Genomic DNA, 19,755 nt, shown 5'->3' with positions numbered 1-19,755 from the left:
GAGGCTTATGGTAGAGAAATTAACATTCAATTCTCTGGCAGCAGCTCAGGTGGACATTCCTGCAGTCAGCATTGCAATTGCACGCTCCCTCAAAACTTGAGACATCGTGGCATTGTGCTGTGTGACAGAACTGCACATTTTAGAGTGGCCTTTTATTGTCCTCAGCACAAGGTGCAACTTACATTACTATGAAGCGGCAGCCGCGGAGATGGACAGCGCCTGGGTGCTAAAAGTAGGCTAATTTGATAAGGCTTCATTTATTTAAAACAGTCTTCATTTTAATTTGACTTTAGGCTCCTAACAACAAGAGGGAATTGTGTTGGAGCCTATTTCTTTGAAATAGGCCTACCTATTTGACAGACGAAATTATAGTCTACTATCCATAGACTTTGTCAGACAATTCCTTCAGTCACCATGCATATCTCAGTGTCAGTGAAGGGCTTGGTGTGTTAAGGTAAAACCAGGGCTAGAATTGAGGGGGTATGTGTGGGTAAAAAATGAATGGCTTTTTCTCGAATTCATTGATGATCAGATAGTTCAGATGTAACTGGTTCTGTTGCGCTACATTTTTACAGTTGATAGGCAACTTTAGCACTGTTCCAATCCTAGACTATCCTATTTTTTAACAATAGCCTGTATAGAAATCAAAACGTCTCTGGTGTTGCAGTATGAGCTCATTAGTTGTCCTGCTCTGTTGTGGTATTAAAAAAGATTCTACTTGTCTCCAGTCATGGAAAATGAAAAATAAAATCTGACCCGCAAATAAGATGATAGATTCATGCAGTGCTTTTATTATAATGGAGATGTTTTTACCCCTACCCTTGTCTGCAGTGTTCTGCGAATCCACAACCTTCTGGCTTGCTTACAAAACATACAACAGTTTAAAAAACTGCGTATCTAAGGCTTTGGGTCTGTCCTAGGTGTGAGGGTAAACATTATTATTTTGGGTATTAGGGTAAAATATTATAATATATTTTACAGAAGGAAGGGCCATCCATTTTCATTTCAGAGGTCCGATTTTCTCCAGCCATCGCTCATTATAAATAACGTACAGTCCCTTATTAAAATGTCTCTCTGCAACGTTTAACAAATTCCTCCCAGTCTTTAGCGCAGGAATCCCTTTCTGTGTTACATAACCGGATCTTATTCTCTCTAGTCTTAACCCGCAGTCCTGACTGTAATCCCTGTACACATTTCACAACAAAACATGTATTTTACAGTCAGCTCCCATTTGTGACAACACAAACACTGGGATTAAAGTCATTCTGAGACTACAGATGGACTGAAATCAGAAATACTTTTTAAACACGGTGACATCATTGTCATGGGGATTAGGGATGGAGGATTCCATGATATGACAGTGCTCCTCTCCTCTCCTCTCCAGGTCAGCAGGAGGGATGGCTGGAGAAAAAAGATGGAAAGATAGAGGGAGGGAAGGAAGGATGGATGGAAATATAGATGGATAGAGGAAGGGATGGATCGATAGATGGGTGGATACAGGGATGGATGGATAGACAGATAGGTAGAGGGAGGTTAGATGGATGGATGGAGGAATGGAGAGGGTGACCTCGGCTCAAAACAAAGCCATTCAAAGCTGACCAGATGGAGGAATTGTAATGCATACTGACTGAATGAGCCGATGGTATGTAATTGGAAATTGTGGCTAGAAGCTGCCAGCTCTCACCATCAATGATCTCTTTAGTAGGCATCCTCCATATCTCTCTGCTACAGTGAATTAGCAGTTAGTCAGGTGGCAAATAGATACTCCTAAAATACCGCCCATGCCATAAAACTATCTGTAGTCAACATAGAGAGACAGAAATAAACAATGATTGCTCATTTTGGAGGCTAATTACTCCAACCTTTTCATGCTGTGTTTACAATGAAGGCAACATAGATGCACTAATGACTTGTTCCTTTCCAGGTGGTGAGAGAGAGGAGATAGACATGAATGTTGTTTGCATTCCTCTTCTGGGCAGATTATTATTCCAGTTAGACGGTGCCTGGAATGAGGCTGGCTCAGGAAATAATGGCTGCAGTGGTCTAAGTGTAGGACAATGAGGTGCAGTAGAATTGCCATTTGTAGACGAAATTGATGCTCTGCTTGATCATTTTCTTCATACTATGCAAGTGAATATGAAGTATTGTCACTTTATTATTAGAGCAGTGGCGTGTATTCATGGATGCCAAGGGAAGCTAGACTTCCCCAAAAAATTGACCAATAAAAAAAAATAATATATATATACACAGTGAGGGGAAAAAGTATTTGATCCCCTGCTGATTTTGTACATTTGCCCACTGACAAAGAAATGATCAGTCTATAATTTTAATGGTAGGTTTATTTGAACAGTGAGACAGAATAAACCACAACAAAAAAATCCAGAAAAACGCATGTCAAAAATGTGATGAATTGATTTGCATTTTAATGAGGGAAATAAGTATTTGACCCCTCTGCAAAACATGACTTAGTACTTGGTGGAAAAACATTTGTTGGCAATCACAGAGGTCAGACGCTTCTTGTAGTTGGCCACCAGGTTTGCACACATCTCAGGAGGGATTTTGTCCCACTCCTCTTTGCAGATCTTCTCGAAGTCATTAAGGTGTCGAGGCTGACGTTTGGCAACTCGAACCTTCAGCTCCCTCCACAGAGTTTCTATGGGATTAAGGTCTGGAGACTGGCTAGGCCACTCCAGGACCTTAATGTGCTTCTTCTTGAGCCACTCCTTTGTTGCCTTGGCCGTGTGTTTTGGGTCATTGGCATGCTGGAATACCCATCCACAACCCATTTTCAATGCCCTGGCTGAAGGAAGGAGGTTCTCACCCAAGATTTGACGGTACATGGCCCCGTACATCGACCCTTTGATGCGGTGAAGTTGTCCTGTCCCCTTAGCAGAAAAACACCCCCAAAGCATAATGTTTCCACCTACATGTTTGACGGTGGGGATGGTGTTCTTGGGGTCATAGGCAGCATTCCTCCTCCTCCAAACACGGCGAGTTGAGTTGATGCCAAAGTGCTCGATTTTGGTCTCATCTGACCACAACACTTTCACCCAGTTCTCCTCTGAATCATTCAGATGTTCATTGGCAAACTTCAGACGGGCCTGTATATGTGCTTTCTTGAGCAGGGGGACCTTGCGGGCGCTGCAGGATTTCAGTCCTTCACGGCGTAGTGTATTACCAATTGTTTTCTTGGTGACTATGGTCCCAGCTGCCTTGAGATTTTTGACAAGATCCTCCCGTGTAGTTCTGGGCTGATTCCTCACCGTTTTTTTGTGTTAGTTTTTTGTCATTTAGCAGACGCTCTTATCCAGAGCGACTTACAGGAGCAAAAAGGGTTAAGTGCCTTGCTCAAGGGCACAGACAGATTTTTCACTTAGTCGGCTCGGGTATTAGAACCAGCGACCTTTCGGTTACTGGCACAACGCTCTTAACCACTAAGCTAGCTGCCGCCCAATGACCGTTCTCATGATCATTGCAACTCCACGAGGTGAGATCTTGCATGGAGCCCCAGGCCGAGGGAGATTGACAGTTCTTTTGTGTTTCTTCCATTTGCGAATAATCGCACCAACTGTTGTCACCTTCTCACCAAGCTGCTTGGCGATGGTCTTGTAGCCCATTCCAGCCTTGTGTAGGTCTACAATCTTGTCCCTGACATCCTTGGAGAGCTCTTTGGTCTTGGCCATGGTGGAGAGTTTGGAATCTGATTGATTGATTGCTTCTGTGGACAGGTGTCTTTTATACAGGTAACAAGCTGAGATTAGGAGCACTCCCTTTAAGAGTGTGCTCCTAATCTCAGCTCGTTACCTGTATAAAAGACACCTGGGAGCCAGACATTTTTCTGATTGAGAGGGGGTCAAATACTTATTTCCCTCATTAAAATGCAAATCAATGTATACCTTTTTTTACATGCGTTTTTCTAGATTTTGTTGTTGTTATTCTGTCTCTCACTGTTCAAATAAACCTACCATTTAAATTATAGACTGATCATTTCTTTGTCAGTGGGCAAACGTACAAAATCAGCAGGGGATCAAATACTTTTTTCCTCTCACTGTGTGTGTGTGTGTGTGTGTGTGTGTGTGTGTGTGTGTGTGTGTGTGTGTGTGTGTGTGTGTGTGTATATATATATATATATATATATATATATATATATATATATATATATATATACACACACACACACACACACACATACATACATACACAGTGGGGAGAACAAGTAGTTGATACACTGCAGATTTTGCAGGTTTTCCTACTTAAAAAGCATGTACAGTGAGGGAAAAAAGTATTTGATCCCCTGCTGATTTTGTACGTTTGCCCACTGACAAAGAAATGATCCATCTATAATTTTAATGGTAGGTTTATTTAACAGTGAGAGACAGAATAACAACAACAAAAATCCAGAAAAACGCATGTCAAAAATTTTATAAATGTATTTGCATTTTAATGAGGGAAATAAGTATTTGACCCCCTCTCAATCAGAAAGATTTATGGCTCCCAGGTATCTTTTATATAGGTAACGAGCTGAGATTAGGAGCACACTCTTAAAGGGAGTGCTCCTAATCTCAGCTTGTTACCTGTATAAAAGACACCTGTCACAGAAGCAATCAATCAATCAGATTCCAAACTCTCCACCATGGCCAAGAACAAAGAGCTCTCCAAGGATGTCAGGGACAAAATTGTAGACCTACACAAGGCTGGAATGGGCTACAAGACCATTGCCAAGCAGCTTGGTGAGAAGGTGACAACAGTTGGTGCGATTATCGCAAATGGAAGAAACACAAAATAACTGTCAATCTCCCTCGGCCTGGGGCTCCATGCAAGATCTCACCTCTTGGAGTTGCAAAGATCATGGGAACGGTGAGGAATCAGCCCAGAACTACACAGGAGGATCTTGTCAATGATCTCAAAGCAGCTGGGACCAATGTCACCAAGAAAACAATTGGTAACACATTACGCCGTGAAGGACTGAAATCCTGAAGCACCCGCAAGGTCCCCCTGCTCAAGAAAGCACATTCACAGGGCCGTCTGAAGTTTGCCAATGAACATCTGAATGATTCAGAGGAAAACTGGGTGAAAGTGTTGTGCTCAGATGAGACCAAAATGGAGCTCTTTGGCATCAACTCAACTCGCCGTGTTTGGAGGAGGAGGAATGCTGCCTATGACCCCAAGAACACCATCCCCACCGTCAAACATGTAGGTGGAAACATTATGCTTTGGGGGGTGTTTTTCTGCTAAGGGGACAGGACAACTTCACCGCATCAAAGGGACGATGGACGGGGCCATGTACCGTCAAATCTTGGGTGAAAACCTCCTTCCCTCAGCCAGTGCATTGAAAATGGGTCGTGGATGGGTATTCTAGCATGACAATGACCCAAAACACACGGCCAAGGCAACAAAGGAGTAGCTCAAGAAGAAGCACATTAAGGTCTTGGAGTGGCCTAGCCAGTCTCCAGACCTTAATCCCATAGAAAATCTGTGGAGGGAGCTGAAGGTTTGAGTTGCCAAACGTCAGGCTGAAAACCTTAATGACTTGGAGAAGATCTGCAAAGAGGAGTGGGACAAAATCCCTCCTGAGATGTGTGCAAACCTGGTGGCCAACTACAAGAAACGTCTGACCTCTGTGATTGCCAACAAGGGTTTTGCCACCAAGTACTAAGTCATGTTTTGCAGAAGGGTGAAATACTTATTTCCCTCATTAAAATGCAAATCAATTGATAACATTTTTGACATGCGTTTTTCTGGATTTTTTTGTTGTTATTCTGTCTCTCACTGTTCAAATAAACCTACCATTAAAATTATAGACTGATCTTGTCTTTGTCAGTGGGCAAACGTACAAAATCAGCAGGGGATCGAATACTTTTTTCCCTCACTGTAGAGGTCTGTATTTTTATCATAGGTACACTTCAACTGTGAGAGACGGAATCTAAAACAAAAATCCAGAAAATCACTTTGTATGATTTTTAAGTAATTCATTTGCATTTTATTGCATGACATAAGTATTTGATACATCAGAAAAGCAGAACTTAATATTGGGTACAGAAACATGTGTTTGCAATTACAGAGATCATACGTTTCCTGTAGGTCTTGACCAGGTTTGCACACACTGCAGCAGGGATTTTGGCCCACTCCTCCATACAGACCTTCTCCAGATCCTTCAGGTTTCGGGGCTGTCGCTGGGCAATACGGACTTTCAGCTCCCTCCAAAGATGTTCTATTGGGTTCAGGTCTGGAGACTGGCTAGGCCACTCCAGGACCTTGAGATGCTTCTTACGGAGCCACTCCTTAGTTGCCCTGGCTGTGTGTTTTGGGTCGTTGTCATGCTGGAAGACCCAGCCACGACCCATCTTCAATGCTCTTACTGAGGGAAGGAGGTTGTTGGCCAAGATCTCGCGATACATGGCCCCATCCATCCTCCCCTCAATTCGGTGCAGTCGTCCTGTCCCCTTTGCAGAAAAGCATCCCCAAAGAATGATGTTTCCATCTCCATGCTTCACGGTTGGGATGGTGTTCTTGGGGTTGTACTCATCCTTCTTCCTCCAAACATGGCGAATGGAGTTTAGACCAAAAAGCTATATTTTTGTCTCATCAGACCACATGACCTTCTCCAATTCCTCCTCTGGATCATCCAGATGGTCATTGGCAAACTTCAGACAGGCCTGGACATGCGCGGGCTTGAGCAGGGGGACCTTGCGTGCGGTGCAGGATTTTAATCCATGACGGCGTAGTGTGTTACTAATGGTTTTCTTTGAGACTGTGGTCCCAGCTCTCTTCAGGTCATTGACCAGGTCGTGCCATGTAGTTCTGGGCTGATCCCTCACCTTCCTCATGATCATTGATGCCCCACGAGGTGAGATCTTGCATGGAGCCCCAGACCGAGGGTGATTGACCGTCATCTTGAACTTCTTCCATTTTCTAATAATTGCGCCAACAGTTGTTGCCTTCTCACCAAGCTGCTTGTCTATTGTCCTGTAGCCCATCCCAGCCTTGTGCAGGTCTACAATTTTATCCCTGATGTCCTTACACAGCTCTCTGGTCTTGGCCATTGTGGAGAGGTTGGAGTCTGTTTGATTGAGTGTGTGGACAGGTGTCTTTTATACAGGTAACAAGTTCAAACAGGTGCAGTTAATACAGGTAATGAGTGGAGAACAGGAGGGCTTCTTAAAGAAAAACTAACAGGTCTGTGAGAGCCGGAATTCTTACTAGTTGGTAGGTGATCAAATACTTATGTCATGCAATAAAATGCAAATGAATTACTTAAAAATCATACAATGTGATTTTCTGGATTTTTGTTTTAGATTCAGTCTCTCACAGTTGAAGTGTACCTATGATAAAAAATGACAGACCTCTACATGCTTTGTAAGTAGGAAAACCTGCAAAATCGGCAGTGTATCAAATACTTGTTCTCCCCACTGTATGTATGTATGTATGTATGTATGTATGTATGTATGTATGTATGTATGTATGTATGTATGTTGTCTCATCATTTTCCTTCAATTCTCAAGAGGCTGAATGTATATCATAGGAGAGACACTTATGACAAATACAAAGCTGTAAAAATAAACGTAATATGTTGCTAGGTACGGTTCTAGTGAACGACGAGCCATTTATTAGACTAGTGTAATTACCAGAAGACAGCTATTACCAGTAGACTACCAGCCACCAATATTTGCCAGCACTAGGATGAAAGAGAACAGTGAGGGGACATCATCTTCTCTTGAATGACAGAAGACCGATTCCCTTGACGGTAGTTGGCATAGCATTTGCTAGGTCACACAAATGACCTCTCACTGATTGAAATGAAAATGTGTGTGATTGTGTGTGTTTGTGGGTTGTTCAAACACAACCTTTGTCCTGAACACCACTTGTCAGATGTGGCAGGGCTTGCAAACTGTTACAGACTACAAAAGGGAAGCACAGCCGCGAGCTGCCCAGTGAAACGAGTCTACCAGACGAGCTAAATTACTTCTATGCTCGCTTTGAGGCAAGCAACACTGAAGCATGCATGAGCGCATCAGCTGTTCCGGACGACTGTGTGATCACGCTCTCCGTAGCTGATGTGAGTAAGACCTTTAAACAGTTCAACATTCACAAGGCCGCAGGGCCAGACGGATTACTAGGACGTGTACTCCGAGCATGCACTGACCAACTGGCAAGTGTCTTCACTGACATTTTCAACCTGTTCCTGACCGAGTCTGTAATACCAACATATTTCAAGCAGACTACCATAGTCCCTGTTCCCAAAAACACTAAGATAACCTGCCTAAATGACTACCGGCCGGAGCACTCACGTCTGTAGCCATGAAGTGCTTTGAAAGGCTGGTCGTGGCTCACATCAACTCCATTATACCAGAAACCCTAGACCCACTCCAATTTGCATACCGCCCCAACAGATCCACAGATGATGCAATCTCTATTGCACTCACACTGCCCTTTCCCAACTGGACAAAAGGAACACCTACGTGAGAATCCTATTCATTGACTACAGCTCAGCGTTCAATACCATAGTGCCATCAAAGCTCATCACTAAGCTAAGGACCCTGGGACCAAACCCGATCCCTCTGCAATTGGATCCTGGACTTCCTGACGGGCCGCCCTCAGGTGGTAAGGGTAGTTAACAACACATCTGCCACGCTGATCCTCAACAATGTGGCCCCTCAGGGGTGAGTGCTCAGTCCCCTCCTGTACTCCCTGTTCACCCATGACTGCATGGCCATGCACGACTCCAACACCATCATTCAGTTTGCCGACGACACAACAGTGGTAGGCCTGATCACCAACAATGATGAGACAGCCAATAGGGAGGAGGTCAGAGACCTGGCCGTGTGGTGCCAGGATAACAACCTCTCCCTCAACGTGATCAAGACAAAGGAGATGATCGTGGACTACAGGAAAAGAAGGACAGAGCACGCCCCCATTCTCATTGACAGGGCTGTAGTTGAGCAGGTTGAGAGCTTCAAGTTCCTTGGTGTCCACATCACCAACAAACTATCATGGTCCAAACACACCAAGACAGTCGTGAAGAGGGCACGACAAAGCCTATCTCCACTCAGGAGACTGAAAAGATTTGGCATGGGTCCTCAGATCCTCAAAACGTTCTACAGCTGCACCATCGAGAGCATCACTACCTGGTATGGCAATTGCTCGGCCTCCAACCACAAGACACTACAGAGTGTAGTGTGTACGGTCCAGTACATCACTGGGGCCAAGCTTCCTGCCATCCGGGACCTCTATACCAGGCGGTGTTAGAGGAATGCCCTAAACATTGTCAAAGACTCCAGCCACCCTAGTCATAGACTGTTCTCTCTGCTACCGCACGGAAAGCTGATCTGGAGCGCCAAGTCTAGGTCCAAAAGGCTTCTTAACAGCTTCTACCCCCAAGCCAAAAGACTCCTGAACAGCTAATCAAATGGCTACCCGGACTATTTGCAAATGGCTACCCGGACTATTTGCATTCAAATACAATTTGAAGGGTATCATACGAAGGAAGCTACATCAACTCAGGCTTTTATACAGCTAGCCAGCTGCAGTTAGCTTCACATTCCAGCTCAGGCTTCATCCATACTACGACGGTGGATACTGCTCATCAGCCTGCAGCTAACTCTAGCAGGCTTGTAACTGCGCGTGCATGTCGCACTTGGTTAGTCGAACGCCAAACTCTTCATTGAGACAATGCTGAAACATATATCCATGGGCGAGTCAGTGCCACATTTTCATTTGTGTCAAAATGAAACAAAAGTTATCTTGCAAGTAAGCAGGCTATGGTGTGATATAGGGTTTTAGAAGTGCCTTTATTTTATTACTTCTTGTTAATGCCGACTTTGGTGTGCTTATCAATGCACAACCAACAAGCACCTTTTTTTCCCCACTCCAATCAATAAAATAATTGTATTAAGTCATGCTGTACGTGAAGTTTAAAATGCTTTGTCATTAAATGTCTGTAATACAGGATGTTTTAACATTACTATTTTTTAACACACAAAAAACATTTGATTAATGAAATATGGGGGGTGATGACGCAATCTTTGCAGGAGGGAGGGAATCTGATTTAATTGGTCCTCAACTCGTGGCTCAGTCATTTCATTCAGGGTAAGAGGAGTTACCCGTGAGCAGGTTAGTTCTGAATGATTCAATGTCATAGAAATGTACCTGGCTAAAGGGTGAGACACTTTTGTATGACCGGTTATGCCGAGTTGAACTCAGAGTTGACCAAAGTTCCCGCACTAACTCCTCAAACCTGCATTGTAGGATACTCCTCTGGTGCCAAAGGCTAACAGAGCTAGTTGTGTATTTATAGGTTGGGCCAAATGTGAGGGCAGCAAACTCTGTCCCCTTTGATATTTCATCATACGAGCTCTGCATTAGGCTTCACTGCAGGCACGCACACACGCCATTCCGCCAAACATAAATGATAAAGTAGCCTACGCATGTACATCTGTGATTTTGTTTATTGAGCGATTAGTTGCTCACACCTCACAGGCCTTTGAAAAGTCCAGCCCTGAAAAAAAATGATTACCTATCAGATATATTATTGCTGAGCCTTGGCTAGGGAACTTCAGTAGCATCTTGAAGAACAAAAAATATAATCCCTGGAAAACTCGTATTTCAATTGGTATAGTGCCATTTTTGCTTCCAGCAAAGATACAAACATTAGTAGCTCAGAAGCACAGAACGCCTGCGTATGGATTTAGTACATATGCCGCACAACAGGAAAGTCTGTCACTGTTCAGTTATTGAGCCACTTTTTCAGAGAGGCGTTTTGTTTGAGGGAAACCCTCTGTCTCTGTGTGTTTCGTCATCTGAGGTAAAGTTAATGGAAAATTGCAGCGGGCATACTAAAAGTCAGTGGGATGAATGTTAAAAGCCACAAAATACCAAATATTTCTCTGTTGGGTAATAGTATATTTATTGAACCAACGTTTAGCAAAGCCATTTTCTTTAAAACTACATTCATGGGCATGTAAGAATTGGAGGGTGGTTGGATACCGGCATGTCCAATAACATAGTGTCCTTTGTCGTATAGTAAAGAATAGTAGAAAAGTTTCAACCAAGTGCCACATGAAATGGTTCAACATTCTATTGAAATGTGTTGATTTTGCCCATCACTTCTTCTATTATCAAAACATGTGCAAGTATTTTATTATAATACCAGCACCTGTTCATTATACAGTATACCTTTTCCTGATATGCTTATAAGTTAAACATTTATCACTAAAAATCAGGATGCTGCCCCCTTTTCTACCATTAGCCCTGGTTTTGTTTTGAGGAAACCCCATGGCCCAGATACCTGAGCGCCTGCTCCTTGAAAACCCGTGAGAGAGGCAGGCCATTCTCTCGGCCCTGCATCACAGTATCACACAGGGGGTGTGTGTGTAGCACATGGGAATGTGTGAAACTTACTCCTCAGCCTGAAGTGTCCCCACTTGCGCCAGCGAATGGCTTTCGTGGCGCCGACTGGTAAGACATTTCAGGAGGGCGGACACGTGTGCTAGCAAGGCAGTGGTCCCAAGTTCGCGCAGGAAGTGGTACTCACTAAGCAAGCAGCTTGACGTCCTTCACAGTGGTGCCGTGACCCGGATCTACAGTTGTGCTGAGGTAGCTGTTGAGTAAGTTTGAGCGGTGAATGTAGCACATGGGGATGTGTGAAACTTACTCCTCAGCCGGAAGTGTCCCCACTTGCGCCAGCGAACAGCTAGCTTTCCGTGTGGCGCCGACCGGTAAGACGCTTCAGGAGGGTGGCCACGTGTGCTAGCAAGGCAGAGGTCCTGAGTTTGGGCCAGGTATGGGCTGAATTGGAAGGAAGTGGTACTCACTAAGCAAGCAGCGTGACGTCCTTTACATCTGCTGCATCTTCTACCCACTGCACTGACAAACAGGTACAGTGCATTCGGAAAGTATTCAGACCCCTTGACTTTTCCCACATTTTGTTATGTTACAGCCTTATTCTAAAATGGATTCAGTTTTTTTTTTTTTATCCTCATAAATCTACACACAATACCCCATAATGACAAAGCAAAAACAGGTTTTTAATTTTTTGGCAAATGTATTACAAATAAAAAACTGAAATATCTTATTTACATAACTATTCAGACCCGTTGCGATGAGACTCGAAATTGACCTCAGATGCATCCTGTTTCATTTGATCATCCTTGAGATATGTTTCTACAACTTGATTGGAGTCCACCTGTGGTATATTCAATTGATTGGACATGATTTGGAAAGGTACACACCTGTCTATATAAGGTCCCACAGTTGACAGTGCATGTCAGAGCAAAAACCAAGCCATGAGGTCGAAGGAATTGTCCGTAGAGCTCCGAGACAGGATTGTGTCGAGGCACAGATCTGGGGAAGGGTAAGAAACCATTCTGCAACATTGAAGGTCGCCAAGAACATAGTGGCCTCAATCATTCTTAAATGGAAGAAGGTTGGAACCACCAAGACTCTTCCTAGAGCTGGCCGCCCGGCCAAACTGAGCAATCGGGGGAGAAGGGCCTTGGTCAGGGAGGTGACCAAGAACCCGATGGTCACTCTGACAGAGCTCTAGAGTTCCTCTGTGGAGATGGGAGAACCTTCCAGAAGGACAACCATCTCTGCAGCACTCCACCAATCAGGCCTTTATGGTAGAGTGGCCAGACTGAAGCCACTCCTCAGTGAAGCATGGTGTTGGCAGCACCATGCTGTGGGGATGTTCTTCAGCGGCAGGGACTGGGAGACTAGTCAGGATTGAGGGAAAGATGAACGGAGCAAAGTACAGAGAGATCTTGATGAAAACCTGCTCCAGAGCGCTCAGGACCTCACTGGGGCGAAGATTCACCTTCCAACAGGACAAAGACCCTAAGCACACAGCCAAGACAAAGCAAGAGTGGCTTCTGGATGTCCTTGAGTGGCCCAGCCAGAGCCCGGACTTGAACTCGATCGAACATCTCTGGAGTCCTGAAAATAGCTGTGCAGCGACGCTCCCCATCCAACCTGACAGAGCTTGAGGGGATCTGCAGAGAAGAATGGGAGATACTCCCCAAATACAGGTGTGCCAAGCTTGTAGCGTCATACCCAATAAGACTCGAGGCTGTAATCGCTGCCAAAGGTGCTTCAACAAAGTACTGAGTAAAGGGTCTGAAAACGTATGTGTGTTTTTTTTTATTTTAAATTCATTTTCAAAAATGTCTAAAAACCAGTTTTTTCTTTGTCACTATTGGGTATTGTGTATAGATTGATGAGGGGGGGGGAAACAATTTAATCAAGTTTAGAATAAGGCTGTAACGTAACAAAATGTGGAAAAAGTCAAGGGGTCTGAATACTTTCCAAATGCACTGTAATTACAGAGGCAAGATCAGGCCACTCACATAATTACAATGGGCGCAGCCAGCCTGCTGTGACGCATGCTCACGCACCCAGGTGCACACACACACAGGCGTACACACACACTCTTATACAGTGAGATCCAAAAGCATTTGGACAGTGACACACACACACCCTGTCACGGTGTCACCTTATCCTGTGTGATGGACAGGCCAGACGGTGCAGCCAGGGCAGGAGAAGGAGCAGGGACATCATGCACCCATTATTTTAGAGGGGGCACGAAGTATGAGGATGTAAGGGGAGTGGTCCGCAGGGGGCATTTTTCAAACAGCTTTTTCCTGCATTCTAGAGCCATAATCATGCCTAATTCTATCTAAGAAAAATATGTCTCTGCGAACGTTATCTAAGCATACCTCTAACTGTTCAATTAGCATTTTAATTAATGATGCACATTGATTATTTAAGAACTTTTATGCCTTAGGAGTTTAGTACAACTGCCACACTGGTATATAGTATCATAACCCAAGCAATTGTAGTCTTTTCTAAAGTCTATCAACCTTGCCAGCAGGCATGCCAGCTAAGATAGTCAGACAAGCTACTCTAACTTGATTTACAGCCTGAAATGGTTTGGTAGCTAGTTATGAGTTTGGGAACCTATCTAGCTGGCTAGCTAAAACCAACTTCATAAAATTGAATCAAGCAGGAATCAATAGGCTACATACAGTAACTTGCTCAAATTCATTTACAAACATACCTCCTGTGAGTCCTGTCCAGCACCGGCAGCTAAAATCTAATCAAATGCTTTGTGTGTCACTTGACACGCTCTCGCCTCCTCCACTGACACTACCAGTGTGGTAAAAGCTTGGCAGGGAAACAAAATGAGGTTACACAAACTGAAAAACCACCCTAATCTGTGAGTTGTAAGGCTAGTTGAGAGCTCCATGAACATGGTTGTGCCTAACATTTCTAGAAGCAGTAGACCAGAACCTTAACACTGTTTGACGTCTAAGTTTAAACATTAGTCATGAAGATTATGCTATTTTCCAGTCAGTGTGTCCCTTCCGCAAAATACAGCTGAGAGATCTTTTTATAAATAATTATACTAAAACGTGGCCTTAAAAACCACCCATGTCTCATAGCAGAGGTCAGAGTTCAGGATGGGGTAGAGATAATGACACAGGCACCACGGGGCGAAGCATTTCTCCACCACACCTTTTCAGATTGAGTGATTGACAAAAACATGACACGGATTACATAATAGTGGGGGATGATCTCTTGCTAAATCACTAAATTGGCAAATAATCATACTGTACATTTCTCATGGACTGAAAGAAGTCCATTCAATATAATCCTTTTGTAGTGCACAATACTACTTTATAGTTACCTACTTCCCCATACAGGAACTCATGTCACCAGACAATCAGAGATCAAGAAGATCTGGCTTTAACCCTAGACATGGCTGCTTACTAGTCAACTACGTACTCTTGAAAGTGACACCACCACTAAAGGTAGACACAGAATAAGTTATCGCTGAGGGGTCTTTCACAAAGAGGGTATTTTACAAACACAGTGAAGAGGTGTGACCTCCCATAGGGCCTGACACTTTGACCTGTCATTTCCACACAACGCCTGTGAGATCTGATAGCTCTTGAAATAGATGCTGTCAACTCATGGTTCAAAACCAGTGGCAACTAAAATAACAACTGGGGTTGATTTCATTTCAATTCAGGAAGTAAACTGGAATTTCAGTTTAATTTAAAATGGAATTGAGCCCAACCCTGGCCACAACTAGTCTGGACTTTCAAAGTTTAAAAGTACTAAGACCAAACCTGACTAAACAAGAATAGAATGGACTAGATTTGAGACTGAGGAGTTGAAAGGTTGCATAGCTGAGAGATCTGTGTTGAGCATTCCTGTTCTGGTTTGCACTCCAAAATTGGTGAGATGCTATTCGGGCAATGTTGGCATGAAAGCAGAGTAATTGAAAACAATTGCTAATATGTAGCCACACCTGAGATAGAAGTCGGCCTCTCGGATTCAATGAAACCCTTGAATGCGTTTGTTTGTTTTGCATAGGCGGCACAAATGGTGTCAGCGACCACACCCTGTGGCTAAGCCAGCAACAATTACTCGACGTTGTTGTAACTGTACAGCTAAGTCTGTCACTTAACCCATTTAGCTGGTGATGTTACTACGACTACAGGTAGTGAGAAATCAAGTACTGTAGCTATGGATACTATGCTCTGACGGTTAGCAGGTGACAGGTGAATATAGCTGCTATTTTGATGGTACAGTCCAGATTCTAGGCTGCATGGTTTGGAATGGGTCAAAGTGGGCTGTTGCAAGTCAGACCAGGTCAGTCGTGAAACAGAGGTGTTCATCCACTGGAAAAACGATTTAGTAAACTGAAAGAAGAGTAAAATGGAAAGCATTTTAAAAACTATACTGAAACTATTATCTTTGATTGTAAAACTAACTAAATTAAATTATAAATAAAGTGAGTTTTTTTCTTCTAAACATCAGGCAAAAATTGAATGGGGTTTTCAGGATCTTTTTTTCCTACTGGGGCTTCTGAATCTGGCGGGTAAATGCTGCCAGCAGATGCCTTTGTTTGAAATAGGCCTAGCTTGTGCATCACTATCACTAGCTAACAGGGAAGAAATCCGAGAGCAAGCACAGAGCGTGACTGGGCCAAGCTAGAACAGCTTGTGAAGTTGCTGGATCCATTTGCAATCCACAGCGACCAACTTGCTGACCAGTCACTGGGCCAAGCTAGAGCAGCTTGGGAAGTCGCTGGAGCCGTTCGTAGTCTACACCGACCAACTTCAAACTGACAGCCAGTCACTGTCTGATGTGATGCCGTGCCTTCTCAATATTGAGGCCACACTTACAGTCAACTACTGTTGCAAAACAGTTGGCACAGGTCCTCCTGAAGTCACTGCATGAGGATCATACTGAATCCTCTGGCAGCCAACTTCTATTCAACCCCTGCAGCAGCTTGCCTGATGGACCCAAGTGTGTCTCTGGCCCTTCGCTCAACAGAGATGGAGACACGGATGAGGGAAGCGGAGTCTTTTGTACTTCAGCAAATGAGAGAGTACAGCCGTGGAGCAGCAGGAACCCAGAAAGATCCCAGCACGATGAATCCAGCAAGCATCTCGACCACAGTGCTTCAGAAATATAGCTTCCTCGCATCAAAGATTGTGTCTGGAGAGAATATTATTTGTCTGTGAGGACAACTGTCATCAGGCTTAAGAAAACGAACGACCACCTCACAGGACGCATAGTCTTCTTAAAGATAAATCAGAAAATCTTGTTAGGTTGAACAGGAACACACACACACAAGCTGGCTGGCTGTGAATTGATACATTTGTGAAGAGGGGTTGTATTGCTTATGTTTTTGCAGCTGTTTTATTAACCCTAAGTTGTTAAATCAGTGATACTATTACATAAACATATCATGTCAAATGTGCCATGACTTCATTTGTTGATTTTTCCACTCTCTTTACGTCAGATAGGGGTACTCAATTCTTCTTACATCTACTACTAAAGTTAAAAAAGCATTGTATTGGTGTAAACATGGGCAAGAGAGTTTCCTTCCACCATATTTCTTGCACCAGTCGAGGCACTTATCCTTTAAATCCAAGTCACATTAGGATTGATTTATAATTTAAACCTAACCAAACCTATCTCCTGGCTGGAGTTGTATGGAGTCCACTAGTGGACAAAGGCCTGTGTTAGCATAGGCAGCGCCATTGAGGACTTTTGCCATTTTGGTTTAGTCAACTGGGCGAGAAATCCAACTTCACTGGCTGATCCCTCCTGATGACCCGGTTGGCATGACCTGATGACCCGGTTGGCATGACCTGATGACCCGCTTGGAGTCGTGATAGTTGGGTCACCAGGAGGGATCAGCCAATACATTTTACTGATGAAGAAGAAAATTGACTATTCAAGATGGAGATGGCCTCAATGGCGCTCCCCATGTTCTCACAGACGCCAACATGACACAGATACAGAGATGTTATGTCTATCCACTGGTCCTGGCCCATCACCTTATGTATTACTGCCCCCCAGTGGCAAGAAGTGACATTCCCAAAAAACTAACTATAGGCTCCTAGCCTCCCACGAATAGGCTACTTTCTGCTCCTAACACTAAAACAAACGAAATAATATAAAACAACGAAATATAAATGCTTTTATCAGACTGAAATTAAAAAATAAAAACTTAAATTAAGTCTGAAAACTAACAAACAAAATGGAATTAAAACTAATAGAAAAAAAAAAACATAATAATAACCTTGCCATGAACCACCTAATTTGAAAATGTACCATTAAGGGAAATACATAGGCATACATAGTGAGCTATAGACAATGTTGTCACACACTGAAAAACACAGCAATAGTGTAAAATACACATTCAGTCTCACGAGAAATGTGCACCCAATAACCCTAGACAGTGTTAAAATTTAAATATAAAAAAACCAATACTGCCTTTATGATTCAGACACAGCCACAAACTTACCGTTGTTTGGAGAAACAAATACACATTACTGTACAAATAACCAAGGACATCACTGAGTCACCTATTCACTAACCCATGACAAAAGTTATTTAGAAAAACATACAAGACAACCCTAAACAACAGTCTGAAAGAAAAGCTTCCACTAAACAACCCAGAATGAATTCTGCCAGTAAACAATTGCAATGAGTCAAAACGCATTCATTCAACCATTAAGAAACCACATCAATTTGAATAACCACTGCATCTGAATAACTTTAAAATAATGAAAATGAGAAGCTATTCTACCAATGAACCATGTGATACAGTAGGTAGTGTTGACAATGTGGTTGCTGTAGTGTTGAGATTGGGTCTAGGGTAGTGTAGTTAACTCATATGTTTAAACAACAACAAGCAGTGAGGTCATTGCCAAGTGTCTAAACCAGGGGTCTCCAACAGGTCGACACCTATGAGTAGCTCGCCAAACAATTCTGAAAGTACATGCAGTTTGACAAGTATCAGACACCGCAAGCTCCCAGATACTATATAAATCAATGCAACATTGACATTATACCACCCCTGGTTAGCCACTATTGGCTTAAAAAGCCAAACCTAACACAATATCTGCCAATTCAGTTCCAGCAAATTTGCCCCTCTGTCTGTGGTGCATGCATGCATTTGTCTATCACTCCGTGTGTAGCCAGTTGATGTGATAACAGTCTTGTGGGTTGACAGAAATACTTTCACCAAAACCTTCTCATTTAAATTTTTACTGCAAAGTAGGCTTACCTAGCAGAAGTATATCATGAGTAATTATATCAATTGTATCTATTATTTGTTATTAGCAAACTGTACTGCTGTTGCCATGAAATGAGCAACAGCAGTACAGAACCATTGGTAGACACGCACATTAGATGGCACATTCCTATGTGTAATTAAAAGGCCAGATCCGCAACTAAAGGAGAATTACACTCAAATATATTTGCTCGTTTTCTACCAGACCACCCAAAAATGTGATTTAACCATTGACATGGACTCAGAACATCCAATTTCGTTGTTTCTCTATGAACAATTGTAATTTTGAGAGTGAAAAAATAATATAAAACCAGGAAAAAACCCCGGAGAAAACCTAACTTAGGAAAATATTAAACTCAAAACATAGTGCACTACTTTCTTTTGAACAGTAAGGTCCTGAGGAAGAGTTGTAGGCAGAGAAGAAGAGAAGAATGTGCCTATTTGAAAGCTAGAAAAAAACGAGTAGCTCACGACATGTTTCATTTTTTAAAAGTAGCTCTCATGCTAGAAAATGTTGGAGATCCCTGCTCTAAACGGTTACAGACGAGCGGCAGCCGGCAGGTGACTGAACATCCCACATGACACTCGGACCCAGACGTGAACACGCACAAAAAAAACAGTGTTTCAAAAACCAGTCCCACAGGTCTCTGTTGCAGCCCCAACAATCAACACAATAAAAACACCAGGCCTCAGAAACAGTCACAACCTCAATTGCTGTGTTAGTGTCGCTTGAAAATTGGTCAGTACATGACTGCTACACGCTAGTAGTCAGGGAGAGCTATGACAAGCGGCCACACTCTTTCACTCCTCCTCCACTCACCAGGTTTCCCCTCCTCCCTGTCCGACTTCATCCCCTCCTCGCAGGAGAACTTTCCCCAGGATTCCACTGTCAGGGCCGACAGGGAACGACAGACAAGACGGGAATTTGAACGACACTCCTCAGGCGGAAAAAACACTCTTCTTCCGCTGCACTGTATCCAGGAAACTCTTTCTCTCTAGCTACCTGTTCTAGGAAACTCCCACAGGTTTAGAAATACATATTCCACTAATCCCCTCACCTCTGCTCCAATGGTTCACTGGTGGGAGGAGCTAACTAGAGCTGTCACTATTTTACCACACTACTCACACACAGACACAGACAGTTTAGGGGAGGCGTTACAGCA

The 19,755-nt window shown here is 43.4% G+C and overlaps 1 pseudogene across 1 annotated transcript in view; it reads right to left on the bottom strand.

Annotated features, from left to right (window-relative positions):
* The window catches only part of LOC311150015 (kazrin-like), a 76,771-nt pseudogene extending 57,169 nt beyond the window's left edge, over positions 1 to 19,602 (bottom strand). The window contains exon 1 of the transcript XR_014615683.1: positions 19,413 to 19,602. The product of XR_014615683.1 is annotated as a kazrin-like (transcript). The remainder of the gene's footprint in view (positions 1 to 19,412) is intronic.
* Between the last annotated feature and the right edge of the window lie 153 nt (positions 19,603 to 19,755).

Source organism: Coregonus lavaretus (assembly GCF_964263955.1).
Source record: "Coregonus lavaretus genome assembly, chromosome: 22".
NCBI classification, from domain to species: Eukaryota; Metazoa; Chordata; class Actinopteri; order Salmoniformes; family Salmonidae; genus Coregonus; species Coregonus lavaretus.
Note: the sequence above shows the minus strand (reverse complement) of the source record. Positions and strands in the feature narration are given on the sequence as shown.